The sequence below is a fragment of the Lichenostomus cassidix genome, chromosome 8 (assembly GCF_008360975.1).
Source record: "Lichenostomus cassidix isolate B80296 chromosome 8, HeHo_3.0, whole genome shotgun sequence".
Taxonomy (NCBI): domain Eukaryota; kingdom Metazoa; phylum Chordata; class Aves; order Passeriformes; family Meliphagidae; genus Lichenostomus; species Lichenostomus cassidix.
The window spans coordinates 21,204,087-21,228,414 of NC_139489.1; the positions used below are offsets into that span (position 1 = coordinate 21,204,087).

The 24,328-nt window shown below is 37.9% G+C and overlaps 2 long non-coding RNA genes across 6 annotated transcripts in view; one reads left to right on the top strand and one right to left on the bottom strand.

Annotated features, from left to right (window-relative positions):
- LOC146434034 (uncharacterized) overlaps positions 1-5,992 on the top strand; it is a 58,427-nt gene extending 52,435 nt beyond the window's left edge. For 2 of the 5 annotated variants that reach the window (XR_014853805.1, XR_014853804.1), the window contains 4 exons: positions 4,625-4,715; positions 5,375-5,448; positions 5,531-5,602; positions 5,687-5,992. This is a non-coding gene — a long non-coding RNA (uncharacterized LOC146434034). Of the gene's footprint in view, positions 1-2,036; positions 4,716-5,374; positions 5,449-5,530; positions 5,603-5,686 lie in introns of all 5 variants that reach the window. The other 3 variants (XR_014853801.1, XR_014853806.1, XR_014853803.1) reach the window with 2 other exon arrangements.
- The window catches only part of LOC146434033 (uncharacterized), a 203,911-nt gene that overhangs the window by 177,214 nt on the left and 2,369 nt on the right, over positions 1-24,328 (bottom strand). The gene's annotated exons all lie outside the window — the stretch shown is intronic.

The following is a 24,328-nucleotide window of genomic DNA, read 5'->3' on the forward strand; positions in this document are numbered from 1 at the left end:
AAGAAAAGGATGCCTGTTTGAATCTATCGCAGGAAGGGGGAGGGAAAGAAATTCTCTTCAAAGGCAGCAATGAGTGCAGAGAATTACTAGCAGAACCTTTTGTGTTTTAGCCAGGTTGATCACATTGCCATTAAGATTTACCCTCTATCTTACAACTTTCACTTGGCATTTTTCAGGTACAGGCCACACAGAACTAACTCTACGCCAGACAGTGCTTGCAATTTCTACTGTTTTGACTACCATGAACTGAAAACCTAAATTACTGAAATATTTGCTAAATATTAACCTACAAGTATAACATGAGTAGGTGAGCATTGCTTCATGGATATTAATGTAAGAACCAGTTACCATACTCCATCCACTGATCTAAAGAACAGATGTCTGCATATGATTTACGGACACTGAAAAATGTGCATATCTTCCATAAATAGTAATGTGTTCCAGTAACAAAGAGTGAAGAATTGTGATCCAAATGGCTGGGAAAATGCAGGCAGTATTAGACTTTATTTACCAATTTCTTGGCTTTAAATAAAAAGCAAAACTTACAGAGCCAGGGCCTGGATTCTGTATGTTAAGAAAGCTCTTACAATTTCAAACAGGGCTAACAACATGAAGTAATAAATGGCAGTCAGGCTCAATAGGTCAGATATAAAAGCCTGTTTAGAACATGAGTGCAACTATGATTTGTTACATAAGAGTAACAATTTATGCTGATTGATACACAATAAATCTAAGGCAGTAAGCAAAAAGCCAATATTACTATGGGTGTTTTCACATTAAATTTGGGCTTGGAAGTTTCTTTAATATCAAGTATTAACAAAAAACGAATCAAGTAAAATTCTAATGGGCAAGGCACAGTTTTGAGCTCTGCAATTAAATTATTTCTGGAAGCGCAATCAAATATTTGATTGAACTAATATCATTGCTGCTCCTCACATTTGTTCTGCTCCTAAATTAGCTTTGCTGATCAGCATCCCACCTCATAGCCTGTGTTGTAAACAAGTAATACTAGCTGGTGGGTTTCATTTCAAGAGCACAGTAAATTTTTGGACAGCAAACTTACTTAAAATCTTAGTCAAAGCCTACAAACACACGAACCAGCATATTTGGAGACATCATGGTTTCTGGGCCAGCAGAACTCTGATAAGACTCAGTGAACTTTAGATAGCTCTGCGATGGCTATGCATGTCAAACAAGTTTTGATTTAGTTTTAAAAACACTTCTGTGGATAATATTTCACCTCAAAGTGTTTCCTTTTTTTCCACCCTCTTATTCTATGAGCAAGAACCAGGAATGTACAAAAAAGCAGCCTTGTAGAATGCAGAATTTAAACAAGGCAATCACAGTTTTTTGCTCCTGTCTCAGGCTGGCATGCACTAGTGCTTCAAGATGTTATGCAGCTGCTACTTTTCCCCAGAGATGGCTGTACTCCAGTAAATGGAGAAATACTCCCTCAAACATACTTTTTTTTTTTCCAGCGGAGGTTAACAGAGATGTTTCCATAGGTCTAAGGCAACACAAAAACATGGTGATTGTCTAGTTGGATTTCTTGAAAACCATTAACCTTAGATTTACTGCATCAGTAATTAGGAGCTGATGCTATACTCCAACACACTGCAGAAACAACTGCAGTTAGTGTTTGTAGAATACAGTGAGACTCTTAGATTACAGTGACTGTTATTTGATTCTGTTCCTGCAGTTTTTAAGACCACAGAAGAAACAAATACTTTTCATTTTGTCCTCTTGATAGCTGCACAGATTTTTTACTTTCAGCATAAAACTCAAAGTCATCTAAGAACAAATTGAATTTTTAATAACTACAGTCAACTGGATTTAATTCCTTTCAGTAGAAGCACAGCAATGTCAATACTTCCTGAGATTTAGTATTACTGCTGATTTATTGAAAGTAAAATGTCAATACAACATGAAAATTTGTCATTTTAAAAAGGTTTAATAAAAAAAGATGAACACAACAAAAAAAAAAAAGAAAAAAGATAAGAACCAATAACTATTCATTTTAATTCACTTTTTTCCAGATGAGCATCCAGGTGTCAGCTGGTGTAAACGCAGATGCCACTGACGTCAATAGAGCTGTGTCAGTTTACTCTAGCTGAGAATCTGATCCCAAGTGTTCTACTGCCATTTTTAGACGCTGCCACTGGAATTCGCTTTTGCAAGACAATTAAAAAAAAAAAAAAATACATCCACACATTGCATTTCTTCCTGTCCCCATGTGCATAACTGGGAGTCTGTTGACAGACTGTGGGAGAGGGCAAGTGGGAGGTGGAAGTAGCCAACAACTGTATCCATGAGATAACTTTGCAGTATCAGTATGAACACTGTTCTGTTGTCTTCCTTTTTATACAAATGAATATTTGGCTTCAAATTTTTAACTCCGCCTTCCACTAACAAGCAATTCCATGTCAGCAAAAGAAAAATGATGCTGTAAACTATGTGGAATATCTACCTTATAAAAATGTTAACATAGTATTTTAACCCGTGTACAATCTGGATAGACTGTTCTAACACACCATTAGAAAAAGTACCAAAAGCTGTAAGAGCCCCAAAGCTGAGGTTTCTGTATTCACCTAAGTATTTGTTCCTAAGCAATCTCCCTGCCATACCAGAAGTAAGATTGGTAACAGCTCTAAGGCAGCTGTTTGAAGATGCCTGCAAGCCTGACTTCTATCTGGCTGACATCTTTTATATCTCATCTAGCATTTGCGTGGGGGAGAGAGGAGGAAGAGAGGAAAAGGTGGGGCGATAAGCAGGGCAGAGCAGCACTCGACAGCTCCACCATTTCTAAGCAGGAAGAGGGAGCTTTTGCTTCTGTTTTATGTAAGGCAGTTGTTAACATGAGTGCATTATATAACAGTTGCCTGTGTTATCCAGTACAATGAAGGTGGAATGTTGGTCTTTTGATTCAATGTATCAAGGTCAAAATGGAAAAGGTAACTAATTAGAACTGAGAACGCAGGTCACATAGTTTTGAAGTAATTGTCTATTTGTGCAGCACAACAACCATATCTTGAATTTAGGTCAGGCCATCAAGAGGAGGAAAAGGACTGAAGACCGAAGATGAGATGCTCTACTTCACACAGTTGCCCTCTGGAAGGTCTTGCAAAGGCAGTCACTTAAATTAAGTACAGGTCATCAGACAAGATATCTAATCTATTCCTTAGACAGGCAGCTCTAGCAGTCCAAATCCCTATGGCCTTTGCAGCGACACGATGAACTACTTCCTCATGTACCTCTGTCAATTCACGTTAGGTTCCATTTTTTTTAAAGCGATATTTCATGTACATCATGACCCTATTGCTCAGAGCAAGGAAAGTGCTTTGGTTTATTTATGACCTACTAACCTTAAATAAAAAAAAAAAATACATCCAATCTGAATGTTCACATAAGCCTGCAGATCTAAAATAAAATTTAAAATAAAGCTGGCATTTGTAACAGCTAGCTAAGCCCAGTAAGGGATTTTAAAAAAATGAAAACCAGATGAAAGGAGATGAAAGCATATTTACCCTGCATAACCTGCACCATCAGGAATCAAGGCTGGAACCCGGAAATACTTTTTGTAGTTAGAAGTTTCAGCCTATTTCAGAGGCTAGGTGACCAAGGAAATACTGAGGTTTTCCATTATGGGAGGTAGGCAGGCATTAATAACAACCTGTAAAAGTAATTCCTTATAAGATGTAATCTACCCAGCCACAAGCTCTAAACCGCTCCTCTTCTTCCACTGCACCCCATCCCAATTGCCAGATATCAGCCAGGCAAGCCCCCATACTGAAATACGAAGTGACAGATGGAAGCAGGGAATAAGAGCCTAGAAATAAGTACTGAAAGAAATGACATACAGAAAAGAAGCTTATAATAGGGCAGATCTTAAACATGAGTAACCCTAAACCATAAAGCCAATTCATTTAGCTAGAATAATGTTGAACAGATGCACATGCACAAAGGACTGAGTTGGAGAGCCTTATTCTCTCATTACTCATGCCGGTGTACAGAGGTCTTCTCGTAACATCCATGGAATGAAACCTTTGAAATGCCAATAGAAGTAAATGGAGAAATAAAAATAATCAAACCTCAAAGCTAAAGTATTGTCAGCGAATATGCAGCGCTGCTCTATCAGGAAAGAAAGGTGGGCTGCCACATTTAATTAAAATATATTTGATTTAGAGATATGCATAATCACAGTGGCTTTCATAAACAAAACACATCTAATCTACCATAAAGAAGAAAATTAGTTGATTCTGTACTTGTCTAGTTTTCCAGTAGGCTATATTAATGACTTTTTCTTTTAGTTGTATTAGAAAATACAGTTGAGTTAAATGATGTAATAAATACCTCCACATGCAGAGCAATTAGTTGAAAGAAACAGTTAGGACAAAGTCTTGTCATAGTGTTTGTTTACAAAATAGACACAGGCTGCACACTGATGAACTCCAGGCTTTTGGAGTGGGTTCCCTTTACGTAAGTACAGGCAAAACCTCCAACATTTATAAAGACATAAATAATCATGGATGGAGGAGGGAGAGTATAGGGCATCTTTTACCAAAGGATAAAGCAAATAAACAAACAGCAATTCATATAAGTCAAAGAATCCATCACATAATTTCAGCACAGCAAGACTGGACCTAGCAAAAAAGAATTCTAGCAAGCTGAGCTGCAAGAACATCTGCAGAAGAACTCTGCTCGCAAATGCAAATAAGGTAAAGTTCCTGGACTACCATGTTTTGCCTATTAATCCAGCCTCTAAAATCCTTCTACAACATAAAAACTATAACCTTAATTTTTAAAAAATTATTATTTATTTTTATTAACAATTAAGACAATTTAATTGGAAAGCTCAGAAGATTGGGAAAAAATGTTGTACTCTGTGGAAATTTTCAAGAATAAGGACTTTGGGTGATGATCAGCTCTGGATGTGCAGAGCATGCCACCTGAAAATATATATGAAAATAAATACAGGGCAAGCCTTGATATACATTCACCCTTTTTCCTCCTGAAAACTATCACAACAAGTTCTGCATGTGTGAAAATTTGTAAGGAAAAAAGGCATTCTGTCTCTCCAAAATGTTTATTGAAAAATTAATCCTTCTTGAAGAAAATACATTTTTCATCAATCCTAAACAAGTTTTAATCCAATTGAACCATGGCAGCAGAAAAACCTTTGCTCAATTGAGCAATCTCTAATTGGCAACACTAATTTGTAAAACCCTTAGCCAGCTCTGTTCATTTATAGGATCTCATGTTTTGTTTTACCGTGAAGTTCAGTCTCATGAAATAACAAACATTAATCCACTCATGCCTGGATCTCTAACCTTTATTTTTGAAGACACAATAACTAAAACATATTTTCTTTCCATAGAAAGAAGTCTGGGAAGCTACCAGCTCCTTGCACAAAGACTGAAATACGATGGGCAGAGAAGGGTGTTGGTGTCGGTAAGAGAAAAATGATTGAAGTTGCATCATCTGTATGATTAAAATCATTGTGTGAATTTTGATTTTCCCCCCCTACTTTCAGACATTTGAGGATGCAGTCAAGTCAATGGAGATCTGTTGTAGTGGTTGCTTCAGTGAACATTCAACGCTGTCGGTGAGTTTGGAATTAAAGTGAAAACCATCGACCGTTGATTGTACCCTCCAGCTAACCATCCTCCTCCTTACTTCATGCTTTCAGGCCTTAACACCGAAGATAGCAACCTAACCATCATATGGTGTTTCTCCCCCACCCTGCCAGCTTTACAAAAAGGTCACAATCAACATTCATTGCTGTCGGTGGGTTTAACTATGTGGACAAGCTCACTGAACAATGAATGCAACTGTGGCCCCACATTGTACAGTTGCCGTTGAGAGGAGCAGCAGCTCTGAAGGCAGTAGTGAGAAGCAAACACTTCTTATAATTACAATTTTCTGGTCAGACAAATAGTTGGGGGTATCCACTTTTTCTTGTTTGTTTTTGAGTGTGTTTAACTTGGTGGAATGCAGGGGGAAAAAAAAAAACAAACCCTGCCTTTTTCTGGAATATTGTCCTACAGGGTTCAGTACCACTGAAACAATGAAAATTCTTGTTTAGTATGTATGCAAAAAATGTAAGGGTACAGGAAACTCTGTATATCCACTCCTAAGGATTCTGACATAAGAGGAAAGAATATTTAATTGTGTTTTAACTAAATTTTTGACCTATTCAGTAATGCCTATTCTATACTTGTTATGACAAACACAAGTGGGGAAAAAATGGGATTTGCAAGTTATGGATAAAATGTTATATAAAATGCTAATTAATTTTACATTAAAGTGATTTTAAGAACACAGATACTATTGCATTTGCCTTTTTTAGGGGTCTGAAAGATGACAGAGAAATGTATATGCAGAAATAATAATGGAAAATCAGTTAAATTGTAAAATTATTGTAAACTGAGTACCTATGTCACACTCTGAGTACTGCAGATACTAATAAGAAAATAAAAGTGCAAATAAGCTTACATTGGTGCCCTTATTTCTTTATAACCCCTTACTAACCTCATCAGACACACAGAAGGACAAGTCTACATTTCTCACTTCACACAATCATCCAAGGTAAGTTCAGCCTTTAGACTCAGTGCAACTCAAATATTCTGCAGGAGGAATTGCTTACAATATTAGGAAATCTCACAGCATATCATATCATTCTTCCTCGTTATGGGAGTGTTTATAAACAATACGTTAGTCTGATTATTTACAAGGTTTCCTCAGCACATCAGTCACACAAGAAGTTATCTTGTGTACTCAACTTTCTTGTTTCATCCATGTTTCACCGTGTAGGAACTGAACAGCATACAAGTATCAAGGCTACCATGGCTTCTTGAACTTTCTGTTATCAGTCTAATTAAATGGTAGAAATATATTTCAAACATGATAAGAGATCAATCCTCTGTCACATGTGAAACTAATATTTATAGAAAAAAAAAAAAAATCGCAGTTCCTCAAAAAATATAACCCCACTAGCAAAATAAAACCTGAAATTATTTGGACATTATTTAAAATTGGTGTTTGGAAAGGTTATCTTTTTTCATTCCAATATTTACTGGAGAAGAACACACATGGTCTGTTGCTCACTGAACACTATCATGGCCAGAGACAGAAGAGCAAAGTATTAAAAGGAAGAGTTGCTATGGATAAGTGATTTCGCAGCAACACTGTTCAAAGATAAGCCTGTATCTTCAGGTTTACCCATTTCTACAAAAATGGAAATCTGAATTACTACAGCCTTACATATGGCAGATAGATAAAGATCATATTAAAAGCAAGACTCAGAGGTATATGTTCTGTCTAGAAGGAGAAATTTTCAAATTAAGCTGTAGCTAGTATGTTTTTGCTACAAAACAAAATTCTTTACTGACACTTTAAAACCAGGCCTTCATTTTGCAAAACACTTATTCATGCTAGTTATAGATATGTTATGTATTTTTGACAGAGAAAATACTTATTAAAACAGAAGAATCTGGAATTTCTCAACACTGGAAAGAACTAATGTTCTGGAACATGAGTGGTTTCTGTACATATGTTTTATGTGCTAACTGATAATGTCTGAATGATTAGCATTGAGAAGGGACAGACTCCAGTACAAGAAAAAGATAGAGTTACATCATTTTCTAAGGCAGTACTTTTCGTCCAAATGCATGTCTCTCCTGATTTCTATCATAATTTTGTTCTGTACACTTATTAATGGAAGAGCAGCAATTCATACCCTATTACAGCAGGATGCAGAAACCTCAGCCAGCATTGACCTAGGCACAGATAGTCCACTCTCATTAAAAATATAAAACAGGTATTTCCTCCTGGACTGCAAGTTTTTACTGATTTCTGAAGAGGAGAATCTGCAGCAGTTGTCTTTTTTAATGGTGCCTAGCATGGAAATTTATCAGTTGTTTAAGATACGCCATATTTTCATATAGAAATAGAAAAATGTATTCCTAGTGCACAGATAAATAGTACTTCATATAACTTGAAATCAACCTCTTCAGGCTAGTTATTTAATAATATTCATTGGAAAACAACACCATTATTCCACACCCCCCAAGAAATGCTGGCTTGCACATATCCTTCCTTGTCCTGTAAAGCCACAGAACAATCCCAACTTGGTAATGATATCTGTGATACACTGTGGAAAGGTTTAATGGTAATTTTCATGTTTTTTGGTAATACTGTACATATGTACTCAGTACAATGCCCACAGGCCATAGAAACATTCCAGAAAATGGCTCCTCAGTGTCATTGTAAATAATTCACTCACAGCAATATTTTTAGGTCACGCATATCAAAGTTGCAGTAAGCGCGATGGACCTTGACATAATAGGATCACTGGTTTTACAGCACTGGAGGAAGAGGAGAGGGAATGCATTTCCCATCCATGAGAGATCAGTCTCTGTTCCCCAATGTACACATCACCATGCTTGAGGACAGCAGAGGTGGTACTAAAGGCTTGTTATGAGGTTTGGAGTTGTTGGGGTTTTTAATTACCTCTAAGTTCCTTTTCCCTCCCTGGCCTCTGGCATAAGATAATTTAAAACACCCAACCCAGCAGCTTCTGTATCAACTCTATAACTTCTATTTAGCAAGTACAGAAAGACACTTGGTTTTACCTCTAAAACTACAAGTCAAAGAATTCCTATGATAGAAATAGTCTGTGATATTCAGGACCATGGCAGGATGAACATGATAGACTTGCTTTTTGGCACAGCTGACACCACCACACTAACATCTCTTGCTTTTACAGATGGTGAAGTGACACAGTAAGTTAAAGAGTTAAATATAGAAGTCATTTATAGTTGAAATAGAAGCAGTATCTAGACAATTTTAGACTCCAACCATGTCTTTTGGGGGGGGGGGGGAAATGCTTCTGCCATCCTGACTTTCACCTCATGTAAATCCTGTTTTTCCTCTGAGCCACCATTTTTTTTCTTGTTAATGTATATCTTTGTTACTTGCCAGAGTTACAATGGTAGCCAATTATTTTTTCAAGCAGTTGCATGGTGACACCCACTACAGAAATTTTTACATCTTGCTCTCTCTTTTCTTTAGGTTTGTATAATTCTATTTTAACTTTACTTTTTTTTTTCTTCCTCTATATAATCCTTAAGTGTGCATGCCAGAAACACAGACCACATTCCAAAGAGCCCAGCCAGGGCTTGCTGAAATAATCTGATGTATCTTTATTTTACAAGCAATCACTGATCCTTTTCAGCCAAAAATAGCATTCGTAATGGCACCACACAGTTAACACATTTAAATTTATCTAACATTATTCCATAGATACAGTGTCCACAAGTTCTTTCCTAGTTTTAAATAGATTATTTCATCCCCTTGAAATGCAACACTTGCAATTTTTTGAAGTTGGAGATTTTTTTTTCCAAAATATAGCTCCTCCTTCCCCCCACCAAACCACTAATGTTTTTAAACTTAGGGGCAGAAATTACACAGTAACATGTAGTAGTGGGAATAAACTTCAAATAGAAGCAGAAGCCTACCATGATTTAATTTAAAAAAATTAAACTTTCCATCATACTGCATTTCCCCCACATTATTTTAAGAGTACAAACTGAAAAAGAGGCAATAGCAGCATGATTAACTTACTCTTCCTGTTGTCTGCACCTAAAGGGTATTTACAAGCTCAGTATTTTACATTGCCATATTTGAGCCTTCACTTCATAACAACCAGTAAACCCACACAGAATAAAAGTATACCAGACAAATATGTATAAGAGAAGGTTTACATTTGAGTTCAGCAATTATTGATCTGAGGAGGAACCAGGGCAAGTCTTCAAATTGCACAGCTTTCAAGTATGATTCTTATGAAGACTGACAGAAATGCCCAACTTCTACATTTTCTGGTTATGAGACTGCCTTCACATTGCCACTAGAAATGAAAATGGTCTTCTCCTCCTAGGTTTGGATATGAGCTGACACCAGAAATTTAAGGAAAGCTTCAGGTATAGAAACTAATCCACACAAGCCATGAGTTAGAACAGAAACTTGTCTATATTCCACACTAAAACAGGGAAAAGCCCCATAGTTATGCAGATAGAGTATAGGCCCATGATGCATATTCTGATCTTTCCTGATTTTACTTCATAAGATGCAGCTGCCTCAAAGATAACCCTAAAAGTTTTGATGTTTTAACAAATCCACTTTCACCTAATAAGTTCACAGACAGATTATCATGAGACCTGATGACATAAATTGCTAGGTTATGTTCTGTTTGGTAGGGGTTTTTTAATCATCATTATTTTCTCCATGAGGAATGTCACACTACATCTCTGTGATGAAAAACAAGTCAAAAATGGAGCAGATACCACAAACCTATGATGCCAGAGTTCAGAAGGTTCAGATACCAGGTCATGTAAAGAGGAGAGAGAGATGGGAAGCAACATGGACCTGGCTTTCAAAATAGTGGAAGTTTCACCTTGCACTCAAGAGAAATTATAAAACACATAAATTGTGTATCTCAGCTACAGTGTCACCTATGGGTAGCAGCAAGGTGTCCCAATAATCATTCAGCTGATTGCATGGATCTATTATCTAGTGACTAAACAGTTAAAGTATTTTATCACAAGCATCTTGAAACACTGAGACAAAAAGAAATACAAAAATATTAGTTTTAGCTAGGGAGAGTTAAATCCAGGTGGTTGCCCTCAAAAGTCAACATCACCATCTGATGTGTAAAACGTTCCTAATTATCACAGAGTACACCCCATGCTAATTACTGTGTTTGCCTCAAAATAATGAGCCATGATAAGCCTAGAGTTCATGACAATAGATTTACATTTAAATGCCATCCAGTTCACTCAGTATCAATATGCTGCTGGTTACCAGGCTGGTAGATGTGATGAAATCAGCATGTGTCACACAGACAGGAACAGTGAACACACTTCAGGGAGGCCACAGACTGCTAGAGGGGTAACAAAACTAAAAGAACTTCCACAGACATTCAGGATGTAACTGTAGGAGACAACAAGAAAAAAAAAAAAAAAAAAAAAAAAAAAAGCAGACAGTACTTTAAAGACAGCAGCCAGCTGCGGCCTACAGAAAATCTTAAAAGGAGTCTTTGTAGACTCCAGGAAGATCTCTATAAAACAACCCTAAAACAATTGCAGTAGATTGTTGCAGAAGTTCATGTGGATTGTGGTCAGCTAACTAATGAATTCAGATTTTCTGCTGGTTTTGGAGTCAACATACTTCTATCAATTCTAGTGGAATTATGCCGGTTTGTACAAGCTGAGAATTTGGTAAGCCAACACACAAGAGAGCTGTAAAAGAAGTATGGTCCCACACATCCTACACTAAGGGAAAAATGCAGAGGTACATGTCACTCTTGGGGGAGGGGGAAGAGGAGAAACAAAAGAACATGTACTTGACAAAACACATTTCCACCTACTGAGAGAGCATTTCTGCCCACAGACAAACTGGGTGCCCTGGACAAACAGCACTTGGACACTCCACTACTCCATTGGTGCAGATTGCTGCTTTGCAGGTACCAATAAGGAGCTTCAGAACACAACATGCAGGAGAGTATTTTTGGGCAGAAACATCTCACCCACATTATGATAATCTGGCCTTTGCCACCACATGACAGTCTCCTTCACTTCATGAAGCTTGAGCTATGTGGGTGGGAAAGAGCTCACAGCTTATTTTTGGCTGACGATGGCTCCCACAACACAAGTGTATGTATTTGAAGCAATAGCAGCTTGTTTCCTCTCTCTGCCTTCACATTGTGCACTTTCCATCTTTTCCCATTATTTTGACACACAGCTAGCAAAGTGAGCCACTCACTGGTCACACTTGAGGAAAAAAAAAAGAAATCCAAGCAAAACATTATCACATTTTTAAAATGCCTCCTGTCACAATACCCAGGGACTTCTTTATTTTGAGTGCCTATTGGCATCCCTCTCTGGCCTAGAGATATGGACTTCAGATTTGTATCAGCTTTTACAAGAGATTATTTATGTTCTGCAAAATTTAGGCAATGCAGATACAGGTAGAAATATTGGTAACCGCTGACTGGAAGTGCCTTCTGGAACCAGTTGACATGTATCAAGAGCAAGATAACCAAACCACAGGTCTGCTCAAAGTGAATACCACAAACTGACTGTTAAGAGTGAATTCTAAGAACAAAACAAAACCAAACAAAGAAGCTTCCCTTCTTCATCTCTCCATTGCTACACCGTCCATCCCATTAATGCCTTTGTGGATACAGACAAGCACCTAGGACACTTCATACTTGCAGGGAAAAAATAAACCAAACCAAAACCAAACAAAACATTAGCTTTCCTTCCTTCTTACAGAGGCTCTTATCTGTATGGGAACATGATTTCTGCTACAAACCTTGTCTTGAGATTCTGAGGGCACTACAGTGTCTGTTGCTAATTAGTCAGGAGCCCTGCCCAGAAGTAATCCAAGTCTGAGACATGCCCACCTGTGCAGAAGGGTTTTTTGCTAGAGCTGAGGCACGTGCCTTCCCAGTCTTAATATCCAGCACTAGTGGCTCCTCTCCACTTAAATGAGGTACCAGAGTTATACTTTCCTGAAACAGAAGTCTTTCTGCCTTATTCATCTTCTGTGAGGACACCATCAGATTAGCTGAGGATACTCATGACAGAATTATTTGCCAGGAGGATATACCAGCTTTGTGTGAACTGAAACTGAAAACTAATTTAATCAAAGTGCCTACAAATAATAGACCATGTTTTAAGGACTATTTGTAATTATCAATAGAAATTATTTTGCCTTCTTTCTAGCACAAGAAGTGTTATATATATCAAGTCTACAAAGAAATTTTGACTTGGATCCCAAATGAGTAAGATCACATTAACCGTTTTTAGCACTTGAGCTCAGGGGGTGCTGGAGCCACTATCCTCCTCTAAGAGGAAGATGCACAACTGAACAGGCAGACCCTCCCAATTTACTGAGAAGTTGGTATCTCTGCATCACACCCAGATGAGTTTGGTAGGCTCCTGAGCTGCCTACAGTTGATGTACCATTATCACCACCAGAAGCTGTAACAGCCACTGTTAAAGTGAGCACAGAGCCTGCACAGAACACTGCGATATGGGAAAAGGCTCTGAGTGCACTTTAAGACTGTTGGCTGCTACATTTTATCAGCTCCTTTGGAAATAAGGCTGCTCAGTAACCGCTTTCCAAGCTTTCACATATGTACCATTCCCATCAGCTACAAGTGTAAATTTGCAAGCAATGGGAACACACACACGCAGTCTGATGGAATCTGTAGAGAAGGTAAAGCTGTCGCCAGATGGCATTTTTATGTTTTGTAGAGCCAGATATTCAGAAGCAGCATCTGAATTTTGAATGCTTCCTTTTTTGTGGTGCTTTTTTATTTATTTGAAAACTCCCAAAACAAAACATTTGCTCCTAGGAATAATCTTGTGATAGTCTGTAGCTAAACCTCATTTCATTACTACATACCTAGACTATAAGAGCCCTAAATTAGTACTTGGGTACAGACTGCTCAAGAATTCAGTCTATAATGTCAGTAAATAAACTTCTTATGAATATAATTTTGAGTCAGCCCTAACAGTAGCAAAATAAGTAGGTTGCCTGTTCCTTTCCTACAGGGAAACGTTGCCAAAAATATATAACTGTCACTTTTCATCTTTGGAATAATGTTAGCTACTGAAAAAAAGATTCACAATGAGCAATTATGTCTTCAGCTTTCATGTCATTTTACATCATTCCACTATCAGCCATGCTCAAAAGCTTAGAGGCAACATTCTAGGTCAGTGACTTTTGCAGGCAGTGTATTCACTGTTTGGTAATTAAATTAGATACACTTTAAATAACCAGATTCTGAAACAGACAGCCACTTACAAACACATGACCAAATGTATCACTGGCACTGTTGACACTGGATGAGGAAAATTATGCATGTTAGCAATCATTAACTATCACTGAGGATTATAAATTTAAGGATTATGATATTAAAAATAACTGGATCAGCAAATCACTGCAGAGAAAAATGTTTAAGATGTAGCTAAAAGCCATACTGAAGGACTGACCTACTTTTCATCACCAAGTTTTATTTATACGTGTATAGAATCTTTTCTTGTCTTATGGTTCACAAAACATCTCCCACCAAGAAAGCTCTCAACTATTAATAAAACAAAATAGAGAATGAAATATTGCAGGAGATTCTCAGCTTTTAATAAGGTTTTAGCCTGCATCTCAGGAAAATAGCCACTAGTGCTGCTTCAGATAAAACTTTAAACAGCAAAATAGGGACACTAATTTTCACTTTAAGTGGAATTTTTGTGGATAAATTATTAACTCTTAAGATGTAAAACTGGAATGTTAAAAAACTCTTTCATATCACACACGCCTCAGAGACATCTATTTTGTAAAAAATACATTGCTTTGCCACTTTTTCAAAACTTGCATTTAGGAATGAACATTTAAAAAGCCAGAAAAATGTCCGAGAGGTGCTCTAAGATATGTTCTTTGTAAGAGCAGTTCCCATAATTCTTCAAGGGACAGACAAACCTTTTTAAAAAGAAAAAGCCAAAAACCAACAACACACCAGATATAAAGAAGCAAACCCACAAACACAGTAATTTAGAGAGGTACTGTAAGAAGATAAGCAGTGTGTTTAAGCGGTGATGTTAATGCACCAAAGCATGCAAATTATAAGAACACAGGAAGAATACAGAAGAAGTCTTGTAATTCACATAGGTGGCTGCACTTATTCCTCCACAATAGCAGAGGTTATTGGTATTCCATATTTTGAGCATACACTCTTCAGCCCATCCACAAGGTGCAAGTCAGTTTTTGTTCCCTTAGCCCCTTGCCCAAAATAAGCATTCATACGAAAGTCTTCATTTGTGACAACTGTGCAAAAAGGTCCAACTGTAACATCATGTTTTGTATTTTCTTCTGGAGACTTAACCATTTGCTTTTCATTTCAAGATAGACACAAGCTGTAAGGGACAATCCACAGCCACAGATTATTAAAATACCCTGTCTACCTAAGCATGCCTGCAGACCACTTAAGAACATTGAAGCCAGCCCCACAAGCTAAAGATGTCACAATCCAATTGTAGCATTGCCTTCATTACTTCTAAAGTCCTGAGCTGGACAATTATTCTTACTGTGTGCAGGTCTTGCGTTGGCTGAAACACATGGAAAAATTGGCTTCAGGGAGGAAAATGCAACCCACCACACGGGTATTTCTGACTATTATAAAACATGAGGCTGAACAAGGAGTTTCTGTGTCCCTTCCTGTGCCATAGGTAGAGGTTTGCAGGGGTGTCACACTCAGCTGCCAGCAGGTGTTGCACTGGGCAGCCATGTAAAGCGCCTATTCACTGAATCCTGTCACTGCAGTTATGTGCTCTTTATGGCAAGGAAAACAGAGAAAACAAAGAGGCTGTTATACTTTAACTTCAAAGCCTTCATTAGCCTGAGTTTCAGCTCTGTACCTCAGGCAGTGCAGTCCAGAAGAGAGGCAGCACAGTCTCAGGTAAAGATATTTTTCTGCTCTAATAACCTGATCTCTCTACTACTTATAAGAGATTTGATTTTCTTTTTTTAAATCTTGATATAAGCATAGTGATAGCAGAAGGTCATCTGACATTTGTCACTTGACAGACAAGTAAATTCTACTCTTAAGCTTTCCAAGTTCACAGGAAGGTTTCATCTGAAAGGTCATAGAGGAATCTTAAGTTTACCCAAAAGTGCTGCAAGAGTCTTGCTGCACAAGAAGTTGGGAGATATTGATCTTCCCAATTTACAGTTATCATTCTCCAGTTGCACCGATTTCCTCTCCATCAGGAGTAAAGCTTTTATGAGATCCCTAAAGCCTGTGTGCAATATTTATTCTGTTAGTCTAATTAAAGGTATTACTATGTACACAGTTACTGAATCTGTCCCCAGTGGTGCTTCACATCATAAATAACAGATGTGAAATGTTCTCCTACTGGGACAAGCACTAGTATCAATTCTTATGCTATCTCTGTAACCATTACATCACCTCACCATTTTTAGGATTTTTCTTTAAAGGAAAACAAAAATATTAATATATATTCGTTTGGGGCAATTAAATGTACTAAATCTTCATGGGACCATATGAAAACAAGCATATTGAGATGTATTCATTTTACCATTATGTAAAATGAAATAGTTTTATAACACATAAGTCAGCAGTACCAAGTTTCTGATGTTTAATTGCATAGGACTATCCCAAAGATTAGTCCATGGGAGGTGGGGGAAGGGTGTTATGTTTCCCAAAGATACTTGCAGCTCCCTTTCCCCAGTTTAATTCTTAATTGCAAAGCTAGCTAAGATGCTCAAGTCCAAGATCAGGTTCTTAGTGAACTTATGGAATAGTCTTGAACAGAAGTTTACACACCACCACTTGATGGCTTTTGATTTTGAGGGCAAATAACTGACAACCTTACTAATACAGGTAGTTATTGTACTAGTAAGGTTCTCCTACTAGTAACTAGAGAAGTTACTGCTTCTCTGTTTTCTACAAGACCTATTATCCCATTGTACTGGAAATTTTAGTTTTCTCCTTACAAATCGACAGTTCTACTCACTCTCCTCACATCTCAGGAGATGGTTAAAAGTTGGACCATTTATTCCAATATTAATCCAAGGAATTTAACATCAGACAAGAGACAGACAATGCTGTGACTCTGTTTATGCTGTTCCCACTTTGTAACAATGCAAAAGATTGCTCCTCTGTCCAGGCATCATTGATTCTCCACTATGCTTTTCAATCTTTTCTTGGAAACACATCTTTCAGGCATATTTTCAGTTAAAAGTTTGGAAGGCAAACTAGAGTTTCACAGATGATTGACACTGTAAGTACAGGACACTTGGCAGTAGAAAAGAAAAATTACTTGAGCAGAAGTATACTAGAACTGGGAAAAAAAACAACTTATAGACAAAAATACATGCCCCACTTTCTCACTGCAGACCATCAGTGCAATTGAACAAGTGATATGTCCCATGGTCAGGCCTGCAGGCATCAGTGCTGGTCCCTAGGCAGCTGTGCTTTGGGACAGCAAGGATGTGCTTGAGTGAGCCAGGCAGTGTGACACACATGGCACAGGTGGTTGGTGGTGCAGATTAGGACAGGTAGGAATGGGAGAGCAGGAGGCACAGTCAGGATTAAGGAATTGCAGTATGGACAGAAAAGAAAAGAGCACTACATAGACAGATTCCAGTGAGAAAAAGCTTAGAAAGGTTGTGTGAAATGAAAACTTGAGAAAAAACTGTAAGAGAATACAGAAGCATCAGACAGTGTCTCAGCAAAGATTAAAAAATACACTTCCACAAAAGGAGGCGAGACATTTTGCAGGAGTGGGAAAACAGGCCAACAAATGTCTCAGAAAAAGGATCATGGAAGGACACACAAAAAATGGCATGCAGCTGTTGTACCCCTTTTCCTGCTCACTACCACATTTGCTATCAGTCCTTTGCAATCACTAATCCCCTTGGTTTAGACAAAGATGGCATAATGACAGTCAACTGGGTTTACCTCTGCAGCATTAGCTCTATGAACTCAGCTATCCATCTTTTCCGGACCCCTCATTTTTTAAGTCAGGAATCTGGCTCCATTGTCTTGCTGTGACTCTGCAGGTCAGATGCTGGACTGGAGTCCACTCAAAGGTAGGTTTATCCTGGATCAGAGACTGGCAATATCTGGCCCGTCACTGGCCTTATTCCCTTACACACAGCTAAAGCCTCCTGTCCTGCTCCCCCTGCACTCTGAATAAGATATAGTGATGTAGCACACAGGAGAATCTTTGCTAGCTCACTTTCAAAATATAGCTTTCCTATTTCTAGTATTGCAACTGAGTATTCTGAGAGTTAGAAGGATAAAAATACAAATATAGTTTGCTTGTACAACTACCAGGTTTTCTCCCCCTCCTTGTGGGTATTTTTCAAATTGAAGGAGTTGGCTTTCTTGAAGGAAAATAATGTCTGTGAAATCCATTGTGAATTCTGGAAAATCAGTATTAGTCCTTTTGTAGCCAGACCCAGGATAAAAAGCCTTAAACTTTTCATTGCTTTATTTATTTATTGAAATGTTTTATCTCTGGGTGGAGATTTTGAGGAGGAACATCCCATTCCTGCCAGCATGCTCAGACAGCTATGCCCATGCACAACTGCTGAGCCCATGTCTCACTATGCAGTTGCCTGCACTGCCATATCAAAACAAATAGTCAAACTTTAGTTCCCTGATTTGGTTAATCAAGATTTTCTCATTGCTTTTGTTTTAAGAAATGTTCACAAGGTATACTTATCCTATGGCAACTCTTCACTTTGTGATGTTTTCACACGTACAAGATTGGCCTCATGCAGGAGGCGTTCGACAAGGCGCAGCAGTACCTGGCAAAATTCACCCTCTCGAAATACTATTTTGAAGTTTCTTTGTCCTAAGACATTCACAGTAAGACTGCTTTTACTTTCTGCCTCAAAACTTAGCAAAAACATAGAAACACATGAACAATAAAGGCATTTGTGATTTTCTTACAAGTGGCAAAAACTGTTTTCTGGGAGTTAATTTTTTTCATCTCAGTTCTCTTTTCTTTGAGCCAACTTCTTTTTTTCCCCAGACTGTTAGAGTTCATAAAAAATCTTCTGGCTTCTAGCAAACTTATGTTCTACTTTCATCTAGAAAGGCATAAATGTGTTCAGCTAAAACCACAGTATTCACGGCTATTCGAAACAATCTGTGCAGCTTTTTTACATCCCTATTTGCAGAGTCCTTTACAAAATTCAGTACATAACCACAGCACTAACCTTTCCAACTGTCCACACACATCATGCTCTGGGTAAACAGTCATATATAGCAGCAGTCTACGGAGGGGGTTTTTATGACTGGGATCAAAATAGCTCCATCAACTAGTATGTGTGAATATTGCCTTTATCATATAACCAAGACTCCAAAATTAGAATTACAGTGGATATTTCTGCTGATCTGAAAGATTTAACATCTCTTTTCTCATAAAAAATTCTATTTGAAATAAAAAATTAATGCTCCCAAATCTAGTACTACTGTATACAATGTAGGAAAGAGAAAGTAATTTGGTATCTCAATAAATTTTTTAAAATAATACTGAGCAAAAAAACTCAATTCCCACCAGTGAAGGATTGGAGAAAATTTTTAAAAAGCTGCATGACAGGTTCAATTTTTGTATTGTTTTATATGGACAGACCTGATATTCAGTGCAACTTGGGTTTGGAAATCATTCTTCTCTCACATCCTCTATCTTGAGAAACACATAACAGCAGTTAAACAGGCAATAAAGTCCAAGCATTTTGTGTAAATGCACTTCCTTGTCCTGTTCCCCCCTCAATAAAATAATGGATTAACCATAAAATACATTTACTTAGTAGAACAAGTCTTTTGTGGTCTCCAGTTAAACTGCAGCATCAATGAATCAAAACAGACAGGGGAGAAATTGAGATCTCAGATTAATTTCCTTCAGTATTTTTAAGCAAACACTTGGAACATATTAATCAGTATTAAAAGAGATGGCTTTTTAGATTAAGCAAATATAAGATAATTCTTAAAACATTAACTTCGGTATTTGAGTTCACCCAAAAGGAATGGATAGGAAAGCTAAGCCCCACCTTCTTCCATCTGGTTTGGTTTGTCCTGAAACCATTTTCCCCTCTCCTCTTTCAAATGCATTAATTCAATCACTGAACTGTAAAGGTCTGGCTTTATTTAACATCTGTGCTTTGATGCATGTATATAACTGGAGGACTGTAAAGCTTTTTACTAAGCAGTATTTATATTGCGAAGAACATCTTTGAATTTGTTAGGATTTTATTGGCTGTTGTCAGAGGTCACACACCAAACTGATAGGCTGGTGACAGAATCCATCTTACTCTTCTGTGGACACCACTGAAGAGAAAGTCTGGCGGGGGACAAACCATCACTTCAGGACCCTTTGCACTCTAAATTCAGAGTGACTTGAATCACTTTCTTGCTCGCTCTACACACCTTGCAGTGCAGTGAACTTGACTGCTGTTGCCCCCACTTAGAAAAACTCAACATTGTATTATACAAGCTATTTCATTGGATCCAAAGGCTATAATTGAGGAAAGGGAAACAGATGTTTGTTTTTTTTATTATGTCCATGCAGAAAATTATGTCCATGCAGACAATTTCCTGCACTCTTTCACCTTTCCTTCAGACTGAGGCATTACCAGAATTTGTTTTTTTGGTCTACATTCAAAAACAGTATTTAGTCATAATAGAGTCCAAGAAAAATCTTCAGGAAAGGTGAAGATATCACTATAAATGATGGCACTAAGAGAAGGCACTCTCCTCACTAATTACAACTCTCTCTCCCCCAAAAATCTCCAGACATACCAAGAAGCAAGTCTATCCCTTACTGGAGGAATCTTTACTTGAAATCTGAGGAGCCTGATCAAACATAGCATCTTTTAATGATGCTGTAGATCTTCAAGGTTAAGGGGAGGCTGCATGGCACTAAGTGATATAGAGGAGCATTTTTATTCACCTGCACCTTGCTCAAAATTAATTCGTTTTCTGTACTTGCTAGTTTTAAAAAGTTGGTCCTTATGAGAGTGAGCTAAGATGTTATCATTCACAAGAAGCACTATAGAATCATGCCTCACAAAGCTATTTGCACGCAACTTGGGTTCAGCTGTGTTAGATACAGAATGGAGTAAAATGTGGCAAATTAAAAAATATTTTGGAGCGTAATTTCAGCTGTCTGTGTGAGACACAGAAAACTCACTGTTCATTTGTTCAGTTACTATTTGGGCTTGGTCTTCAAGAGTTTTAGGAGTGAAAAGTGAATACATGACTTAGTCACCTTTAAAAATTCCAAGTAGTAATAAAACAATCAAGGAAAACTAGATAAATGAAATCCATTATTTTAGCTCCAAGGATCCAGTATTTGTTTTCTTCCACCCGGGTACTGGAAATTGCTCAGGTACTGGAAACCTGGTGACATGACATGCTTGCTCTCCACTACAAAGGAAAAACAACCCACCTTATTCAGCCTCATTCCAAAGCTATTACAGTTACCCTAAATTTGGAAACTGAAATGAGATCAGTAATACTTTTCATCACTGTTTCTAGAAAAACTGTTTTTTCCTTCTGTGTAATACCCAATTCAATATTCTATCTGAATACTTCTGATATGAAAATGCCAAATAATAATGCATATGAGCACAGAACAACTAAATCTGCACAGCAGAAGACAGAAGAGAGCATGAACTGGCATCAGAAACCCAGACTGGAATTTACATCTTGGTTAATGTAACTTACAGTTCACTTCTTTAAGGTGTGAAGTTTAGTTGGGGTTTTTTAAGATTAAAGAGCCAATGAACGTGAGATTCTAGGTACAGATTCTTTGGCAAATGAAAACATACAATGCTTCACAAGAAAATAAGCAGTCTTAGTTTCTTAACACATCCTACAAATAAGATGTACAGAACCTGACAGAAGTTAAGACATGAACCTGGGTGGCAATGAAGAGTTTAGCATGCATAATGTCATTAAATTAGCTGCAAAGTTCTCCAAACTGACATAGTGATAACAGCTTTAAAACACTGATTGTATTCATTGCTGAGTCTCTAAGAGTGGCTATCCCAGGTGGGAGTGAGAGTGTCTGCACTGGTTTCACCTGAAGCAGCTGCATCATTTGAGAGCTCACCCTGACTGAGCAAGGCAGCACCCAAAACACCCTGGCCATCCAGGCAAGTTAAGGACATAAATCTGTGGTTTAGGCCACCTGACTGAGTTTGCAAGGGTGAAAAGAAAACCATCACTATGGAACCACAGCAAGCAGTAACCTTATGAAAGAGAGCCTGAAAAGGACCTGATACAGGATGCTGCTAACTGGAGTCCTTTAGCTCTGTCTGTCAGAGCTCCCACATGGAACAGGAAAGGGCTGGGCAGAGCCACTGTTTCAGGGCATCAGTAGTACCACGAGTGTCTCAACACCTTTGGGTTTGTTACCCTCCAGTCAGCTCTCAAACCACATCAGGTGAAGGTGAGAAAGCTGGCAGCTTGCACTCCAGACTAGAAAGTCTCCAAAGCTTTTTAAGCAGAAGCTGCACAACTCTATAACATAGATGATGCTATTGTGAACTCCAAAAAAGTAACAGACCTATGGAAAAAAGAGCAAATAGAAAATTTTTTTTGCAAAAGAGCAAATAGGAAACAGAGTAACTGGGCCATACGCTATTCTTAAGCCAATATTTTGGCGTGTTATCAGTGGAGAAAGATTGTTTGGGACCATCTTTCTCTACAGAGGGGGCTGAAAAATGCATGTGGCAAGCAAAGTTGAAAAGAGAAAATACAGTAAAGTTGGGGGGGTTTGAGCATCAGCTACAGCAATTTTTATGCCTTGCAAGATTCAGGAAAAAAGTTCAATTTTTAAGTTTAATCAGTCATATTAGATTTAATAGGGTATGGAAATTAAAGTCCAAGTCTCAAATCATATTTACTGATACATAAAGCTTCCCGTTAAAAAATAAATTACTACTTTTTGATAAGTCTAAAAACTTCTCAAGCACAGAAGATGACCCTGTTAAAACACAGATATGACACTGATCACCCAGCTTTCAAGTATTATCTAAATACATGGTGGGTTAAACTGGTCAAAGGGGAAGCCAGCTCTTTATCAAATTGCCCACCAGGATTCAAATGGGCATTATTTAAAGTAAATTAAAAAAAAAAAAGTTAAAATACTGCTGATTACTAGAAACCCCAGATATTAGATTATGCAACATTCCGATAAACCTTTATTTAAGGGCTCACTGGCTCCTCATCAGGCATGCTGAGCTAGGCACTGATCAAGAAAATCCTTGCTAACACAACAAGAAATGTTACAACTTCAAAACAAGGTCTTTAAGAGAGAATTCTCACTTGGTATCTTTAGGCAGCTATTAAAATAGGGTCCCACTTCCAAATCTATATTCTCAACAGCTCTCAGAAACAGCCACTGGTACTTTGTATCTTATAGTAGAAAACTTCAGCCCTTAAAGCAATCTTTCACACATTGCATCTATGCTTATCTACAAATATAACGAGCAATCAGCCCCCACAGTGGTGCCTTGCTGTCTGTCTAGAACTACTCCTCTATTGTAAAATTTTCAGACAGTGCTTTTGCCCATTAATAAACAAAGCAGCCAAGCTTTGCCTCTGAGAGTTTAATCTCAGAATATCTAAACTGCATGCATACCCATATATCTTTATGAGCAGATACTTGGAATTGAAACAAACTCTTGCAGAGATCTGCATTTCAAGCTACAAATCAGAAATGAACTTTTTGATGACCTTTCTTTATATACATAGTACAGAGTACACTATTAATAAACAACCATATGCCCTAAGTTCCCAGAGTCAGCTTTATAGGAAAGCTGTCCTTATGAACACAATGTTAGGTCTCCCTCAAAAACCACATCTGATTAATAAAGAAAACTCTGTGGCAGAGTACAGCTGCACCCATACTACCAGAATATACATATATAAATTGGAGACTGCTTTAAATGCATATTCACAAGCCTTGTGATACAATGCTTTATTTCAGTGTAGCCATTTACCTCATAGGGACATAGCCTGGATCTTATGTCTCTTGAGCTTTTCCATCCGTGTTCTGAATCCAATACCTGCTTTAAATCATGTTGTATTTAGTGCACTACACGTTAAGAAAGCTGTTAGGAGGAGCCTTTCAAGTTTTAACTTCTGGAGCTCTCATGGGTGGCATATTAAAGAGTTACAATACCAGACATGGACACAGTCCTGTCTGAGTCAGAAGCTAGGACCAGCTTCAGGAAAATCCCAACGGCCAGTCAAAATGTCTGGATTCAGCAGGGCAGACAGTCACTGCAGCTTTCCACTTCTTGCAGATGCATTTAGGAGAGGCACCACCTGTTTGCCCAGATGTTTACATGCTCCTTCAGCAGATAACTAATCAACCAGCTAATCAACCCTGATTGTGTCATGAGAATTTTACAATTGGTGGATACTCAACATGGAAAACAACTCCCAAACTTATTGTATTTCATCTAGCCACAGTAATTCCATCAAACTGTAAAAATTATGGTTGCATCCATGCTTAAAAGAAATAATCCCAATGAAGCATTAAAGAATCCAAATTGAAGTTGAAATTTTTTCAGGGAAGCTATGCTCTCTGAGTTATTGTACAGCTTGACCTCCTTTTTTTCCAAAGGGGTTTCTCAACCCCAGGACAGGCACTGCTCTGTTGGCTTTACAGGGGCTACAATTACACTATTCTAGTCACACAGCCCAAACTCTGTGACATTGTTCAGG